The sequence below is a fragment of the Octopus bimaculoides genome, chromosome 6, assembly GCF_046866305.1.
Source record: "Octopus bimaculoides isolate indiv1 chromosome 6, ASM4686630v1, whole genome shotgun sequence".
NCBI classification, from domain to species: domain Eukaryota; kingdom Metazoa; phylum Mollusca; class Cephalopoda; order Octopoda; family Octopodidae; genus Octopus; species Octopus bimaculoides.
Window position 1 is genome coordinate 69,528,726 of NC_142933.1, and position 7,500 is coordinate 69,536,225.

The 7,500-nt window shown below is 40.8% G+C and overlaps 1 protein-coding gene and 1 long non-coding RNA gene across 10 annotated transcripts in view; one reads left to right on the forward strand and one right to left on the reverse strand.

Annotated features, from left to right (window-relative positions):
- LOC128248136 (uncharacterized) overlaps positions 1-7,500 on the forward strand; it is a 135,851-nt gene that overhangs the window by 99,653 nt on the left and 28,698 nt on the right. For both annotated transcript variants that reach the window (XR_016242303.1, XR_008264413.2), the window contains exon 2: positions 2,751-2,944. This is a non-coding gene — a long non-coding RNA (uncharacterized LOC128248136). The remainder of the gene's footprint in view (positions 1-2,750; positions 2,945-7,500) is intronic.
- LOC106877926 (uncharacterized) overlaps positions 1-7,500 on the reverse strand; it is a 452,094-nt gene that overhangs the window by 47,559 nt on the left and 397,035 nt on the right. The window lies entirely within an intron of this gene.

Sequence of the window (7,500 nt, forward strand, 5' to 3'; positions counted from 1 at the left end):
TGATTGAAACAAGTAAAAGATCAAAGGTAATGATTTGCTATAAGTAAGGTTCACCTGCTAATATTATTTGGCAATTTCAGCTAACTACTTAGAGACTGCTTTATATGATTGGAGAAAAGGGCAGAAAGCACATGGATGTTGGTGTTAGGGGTGTAGCTGAAAGTGTTCGATAGTGGTGGTGGTGTTGAGGTCAGTAGGCATATATTAGATTTCTTACTATAATGGAACTAAAAAAAAGGCCAATGTTGACAAGTCCTAAAGGGTTGAAGTCTAGCCAATACTTTGGTTTATTTCATGCATCCCCCACCTGCTATCAGAGTATGTGTATGCCAAGAGGGGGTGTGTATGTGTGTGTCTGTTTGTGTGTAAGGCTGTAAGTACAGTGGATAAAATATAAAGTGTAAGTGGGCAGGTGAAAAGCAGGTGCCAGCAATGATGGTGATACACCAGCGATGGTGGTGGTAGGGAAGTGGAGGAGGGGTAGAGGTAAATTATATTACAGACAGATAAGTTTGGAGAAGAGATGTCACACCACTAGTTAGATGATTCCTGTTGTAGATAGGGAGGGAGGGAGGGGTCGTGATGAAGGGGAGAAGGTAGGTGGCAGGTACTCACTGGGTCTAATTCCAAACTATAAAGACAGGTGACAGACAGGAGACAATTTGCTGAGATAGTGGTGGTGGTGGTGGTGGTTGTCATGGGGAAGAGGTAGCAGAGACAGCAGAAAAAAGAAATTGATGATAGAATAAGCTGAGAGAGGAATAAGTGAATAAGGGAGAAATGAAGGGGCAGAGAAATCACTTGGTCCTTGATTGGATAGGATCTTTGTGTTGGCCCTTGTGTGTTGGATTCCTGGCCAAGCAAAAAATATATATCTATAACTGGCTATTAGACTTCAGCAGCTACCCACCTACCCATTACTTCTGCTGCACAAACACACACACACACTGTGAATAGGTTTCTTTAATAATTCCAAGTTGGGCCATCTTGGGTAGAAAGAACCAAAGAAAGATGGCATCATGAGCATGAGGTATCAACTGCTCCGACACAGATTTGAGGGAGAAAATAAAGAAGGAAATTCAAACCGAGAATATAAAGAATGACACTGAAAATAAATAAAGTGCAGGCATGGGTGTGTGGTTATGAAATTTGCTTCCCAACCATGTGGTCTTGGGTTCAGTCCCCACTGTGTGACACCTTAGGCAAGTTTTGTCTACTACATCCCTAGGCCGACCAAAGCCTTGTGAGGGGATTTGACAAATGGAAATTGAAAGAAGCTTGTCATATATATATGTGTGTGTGTCTGTAAATAACAATGATATTTTTATAAACTTAAATCTTATAAGTGATCAACATGTATTGACTAAAGAATCACTGGTTTGCCTATATACACACACATATATACATATATATCTGAGCTGAGCTGAGATCCCCCCTTCGGTCAAGACTGACCATGGGATTGCACCTAGAAAGTTACCCTCCCAGGCACAAGTCCGGGAAAGGTTGTTTATGGAAGACCAGCAGTCGCCCATGCATACCGGCCTCCCCTCTCCACGCCACCGATGTTATCCGAGGGAAAGGCAAAGGTCGATACAGATTGGCACCAGTGACTGGAGCAACATGAAATAAAGTGTCTTGCTCAAGAACACAACACACAGCCCGGTCCGGGATTCAAACTCACAACCTCATGATCGTAAGCTTGACGCTCTAACCACTGATCCATGCACCTTCACGACATATATATCATCATTATCATTATTCATCATCATTGTTTAACATCCATTTTCCATGCTGGCATGGGTTGGACAATTTGACAGGAGCTGGCCAAACAGAGAGCTGCTTTGGTTCCAGTTGTCTGTTTTGGCATTATTTCAATGACTGGATGCCTTTCCTAATGCCAACCACTTTACAAAGTGTACTGGGTGCTTTTACGTAGCTCTGGCATGAGTGCTTCTTATGTAGTACCAGCACACACACACACACACACAAATACACACACACACATATGTACGTGTGTGTGTGTGTGTGTGTGCCCTTGTCTTGACATCACAATGGTTGCAATCAAGTATCACCAACATACTAGCAATGCTGCTCGTTTCCAGTTTCCCATGGGTAAAAATGCCTGGCCATGGCGATATATTACCTTGCTCGGAAACAGGTGAGGGTTAGTGACAGAAAGGGCATCCAGCTGTAGAAAATCTGCCTCAATAAATTCCGTCTGACCCATGCAAGCTCGGAAAAGTGGCAGTTAAATGGTGATGATGATGATGATGAAATGTGCAATACCTTCACTACTACATTAACTTTGGTAGTAGTGGTGGTGGTGGTGATGATAGGTGTAGTGGTGGATTGGACACTGATTACAATGGTGTTGAGATGGTAACGGTGGCAGTGGCGGTGGTGGTAGCTATGATGATGGCAATGGCAGTGCTGGGGGGGGGGGGGGGGGGAACAATGATGGAGATCAAAATGATGCTGAACATGACTGTGACGATGATGATTGTGATTGTGATGATGATAGTGGTAAGTGTGGTAGCAGTAATGATGATGATGATGATGGTGATAACAATGAGTGGAGCGATATTAGTGACAGTGATAATGACAACGCTGATGATAATGAGATAATGACAAAAAAATTACGTGTGTATGTGTGTGGACTGAATCTATGCAAATAGTGTGTGTGTGTGTGTTTTATTGTGAATTTTTCATTCTACCAATGTCTCCATCAATTAAATGTCACATGTTAACAGATGGCAGGCTGAAGTAATATTTCTTCAGCATCTTCTTTCAATAACGATGATGATGATGACGGTGGCAATGATGAAGATGGTGAGGATGACAGTGCCAAAAGTTGGTCGTCGGGGATGGCGGGAAATGATTCAGTAGCAACGATGATGATGACGATAACGATGATGGTGGTGGTGATGATTGTGGTGGTACTCAGGTAAGGAAATATTGTAATTATAGGTAACAGATTAACAAAAAAAAAAAAACAACAAAGATATTAATCCCTGCTTTTTGATTTAAATCATAACCACTAAATTTCTGTTCTTTTTTGTTTGTTTTTTCGGGTTTTTTTTCCTTCCTCAAGTGTGTGAATTTGTGTCTCTGTGCATCTGTGTTCATATCAGTTTGTTTTTGTATGTTTGTGTGTATGTGTGTGTGTGTGTGTGTGTTCTCTCTCTCTCTCACCCCTCTTTCTTTTTCTCCAACGTCCCACTACTCCCCCATTTTCAATTTTCTATTTTGTCGTTTTTGTTTTTTTTTGTTTTTTTTTGTTTTTAAGTCATTTATTTGCATATGTGATAAATAGCTCTAAGGAATGGGCTAATAATATATATATATGTATATATATATTTATATATATATATATATATGAGAGACAGAGTACTATAAATGTTGATGATGATAACGATAAATAATGACAGTGAAGAAGAGGAAAGAGAGAGGGTGAGAGGGGGGGAGAAGTGGATGAAGAAGATTAATAATAAATAAATAATTGCAATAAATAATAACAAAAGGGAGAAGATTAATATTAAATAATATAATAATGAGGCTTGTGATAATTGTAATGATGATGATGAGGAGGAGGAGAAGAAGGAAGAGGTGGATATTGATGCCAATAAATAGTAATAATGTTTAATACCAAACAACAAATTTTGATGAAAATAAATAGTTCACATTGTGATATGATGACAGTGGTGGTGGTGGTGGTGGTGGTGGTGCTGCTGCTGATGATGATGGTGAAAATTGTGGTGGTGCTGCTGCTGATGATGATGGTGAAAATTGTGGTGGTGGTGATGATGATGATGATGATAAAATTTATGTATTTTGATTTCCAATAACTAACTGGAGAGCACAATCTTCAGAAGTGATAGAGAAGAGAAGAGGGCTGGAAGGAAGGAAGGAAGGAAGGAAGGAAGGAAGGAAAGGTGGAAGAAAATGCAAGGAAAATGAATGAGATAAAAAAAAAATTTTTTAAGAGATGGTGGGGGTGGGGGAGAGGTAGAGAAGGACAAAGAAATGAAAGAGAAGCAGGAAATGTGGGGCAGAAAGAGAGTAAAGAAAAGGTAAAGGGGAGAGGAAAGAGGGAAAACTGAAGGCAGGAGTGAATATTGTTTTAATGGTGATTTCTGTGGGGTTAGGTTTTGTCGGGTGGAGGCGCAATGGCCCAGTGGTAAGGGCAGTGGACTCGTGGTCATAGGATCGCGGTTTCGATTCCCAGACCGGGCGTTGTGAGTGTTTATTGAGTGAGAACACCTAAAAGCTCCACGAGGCTCCGGCAGGGGATGGTGGCGAACCCTGCTGTACTCTTTCACCACAACTTTCTCTCACTCTTACTTCCTGTTTCTGTTGTACCTGTAATTCAAAGGGCCAGCCTTGTCACACTGTGTCACGCTGAATAACCCCGAGAACTACGTTAAGGGTACATGTGTCTGTGGAGTGCTCAGCCACTTGCACGTTAATTTCACGAGAAGGCTGTTCAGTTGATCGGATCAACTGGAACCCTCGATGTCGTAAGCGACGGAGTGCCTGCTGAAGTTTTGTCGTAGAGGCTCAACATTTACTTAGAATTTAGTGGGTAAATATTGAACAATAATATCTGCAGCTATGATGTCTGGGGGCAAGTAGATAGCAATTGTAATAGTCAAAGTGGTGGTGATTGGGGTGAGGGGCACAAAATTGTTGGATTAGGAGTTGGACCTAACCATTTAGCATTTAAGCTGGTCATGCATGACCGAAATATTCTGCCTGTTTTGTGTTCAAACTGGCCAAATCCAGCCTCTTATACCTACCCAACATTGTCATTCTAAAAATAATCAATCACAACATTGAAATCTCAAATTTACAAGTTAATGCATAGGTAATCCTTCAGCACAGGGGTTCCCAACCTGTGGTCTGCAAAGATAGTACTTGGGGTCTGATAGACCTTTCAATATCCTGGGGTCTGTGGGAAAACTCATTTAAATAAAAGGGGTCCTTAGTAGTGAAAAGGTTGGGAATCACTACTTTAGCAGACAAACCAGCCATATCCAGCTCAAATATTCTACCTGTTTTATGTTGGCACCAGCTAGATCCAGCCTTTTATGCCAGCCCTACAATGTCATTCTAAAAATACTCAACTGCATCATCAAAATTTTAAAGCTGCAGGATAAGTTGTTGTTGGCACTTCGAGGGTTCCAGTTGATCCGATCAATGGAACAGCCTGCTCGTGAAATTAACGTGCAAGTGGCTGAACACTCCACAGACACATGTACCCTTAACATAGTTCTTGGGGATATTCAGCGTGACACAGTGTGACAAGGCTGACCCTTTGAATTACAGGCACAACAGAAACAGGAAATAAGAGCGAGAAAGTTGAGGTAAAGGAGTACAGCAGGGTTCACCTCCATCCCCTGCTGGAGCCTCATGGAGCTTAAGGTGTTTTCGCTCAAGAAACACTCACAACGCCCGGTCTGGGAATCAAAATCGCGATCCTATGACCACGAGTCCGCTGCCCTAACCACTGGGCCATTGCGCCTCCACTCTTAGATATATAAAAAAACAACCAGGATGGTTACTACTGGAATACTTTTGATCATACGTTTGTTTGATTAAGGCTGGCTTGGAGCAAAACAACAATAACAACAGCTACAATCCTCTTTCACTGCATCAGAATGTTTGCTAGTAGGATGAGAAGCAAGAAGAGAGAGTACCACAAAACTTGGGGTACTGTGATATATATCCAGAGGGGGTTAAAGTGCTATAAGAACAATATGATGGATATCAAGAGGGAAAGATGTGGGGAAGAGAAATCCAATAAAAGAAACAAAATCCTGAGTAAGATGAATGAAATAGAGGAGTAGTACTAAGGGGACAGAAAATGCCTTAATGACCCACAAGGAGTTGATAGTACAAGACTGAGAACATGGTCCTTGGTGAGGAATTAGGGCGTTTCTGGTTGTCTGCCATTTATAGTGTGGCAGCTGTGGAGGCGCAATGGCCCAGTGGTTAGGGCAGTGGACTCGCGGTCATAGGATCGCGGTTTCGATTCCCAAACCGAGCGTTGTGAGTGTTTATTGAGCGAAAACACCTAAAACTCCACGAGGCTTCGGCAGGAGATGGTGGCGAACCCTGCTGTACTCTTCCATCACACAACTTTCTCTCACTCTTACTTCCTGTTTCTGTTGTGCGTGTAATTCAAAGGGTCAGCCTTGTCACACTGTGTCACGCTGAATATCCCCCGAGAACTACGTTAAGGGTACACGTGTCTGTGGAGTGCTCAGCCACTTGCACGTTAATTTCACGAGAAGGCTGTTCTGTTGATCAGATCAACTGGAACCCTCGACGTCGTAAGCGATGGAGTGCCGACAACGATAGTATGTCAGCTATATTGATTAAATGTGTATTTGCTGATAACTTCTTTGTTTAGAATTCATTATAGATCTCATATTATAATGTTTTATTTACAATTACTGAATACATAACATAAAAACAAAAGCTAGATTGTTCCATTTATTAAATTTTCCAAATATGACCTACTCAGTTCCTGATTAAATAAACTTTAGATTATTAATATAAAATGGTTCTTCATCTTTAGATTACTTACAATAATGGCTCAGAGAATACAAAGCTTGTTTATGACGGAAGGTAATCCAACTGTGACTGCCCTGTGTTTTGGTATACCAGTGACAACATTGCCTAATGCAGGGGTTTTCAAACTGTGGTCCGCGGACCACATGGGGTCCGCAAGGACAAGACAGGGGGTCTGTGGACAGCAAATACTTTTTATGGGCAATTTGATTTTATATGTTTTTTTAATCAAAATCTTTTAATTGACAAAAAACCTATTTGGTAAATACTGTTAAATAAATAAATGTAAAAATGTTATTTTAAGCAAATATTTATGTATAAATTTCATAAGCGTTTATAAGGGGGTCCCTAAGGTAAAGCCTGAAATATAAAGGGGTCCGCAAGTCAAAAAGTTTGAAAACCCCTGGCCTAATGCATCCTTTCTTTAGTGGTTTCAGAGAATATGAATTTTTGCTGCTAGTTGTGGTTTAGTCCTGTATCATCCCTACTCTAACAGATCCTATTGTGGTTCCACATTTTAGTATCTCAGAAAGAGAGTATTGTCAGGTGCACCCCCCTTATTTTGTGTGATATCAAAGAGATTTATTTGGCTGATGTTATATTGATTGTATTTTTAACATGTACTGATTTTTGCTTTCAGAGCTCTTCCCAGGCAGCATCTTTTTTAAATATTGGTTAATAATTAGTGTAAGTACTGCCGTGAATAGTGAGGTAGCATCTATTAGCAGAATGCTGTACAAAGAATAATATGTAAAAGGAAACCAGATGTACAATGTTTCACCTTCTATCCCATCCAAATCTATTTTAGCCCCCTTCATAGCTCTCTATATTTTTTCCTTGCCACATCTTTTTTTATGTCTTGCAAGTACTTGATGACCCTGTCAGTGCAAGTGGCACTTAAAAGCATCCAGTCCACACTGTAAATTG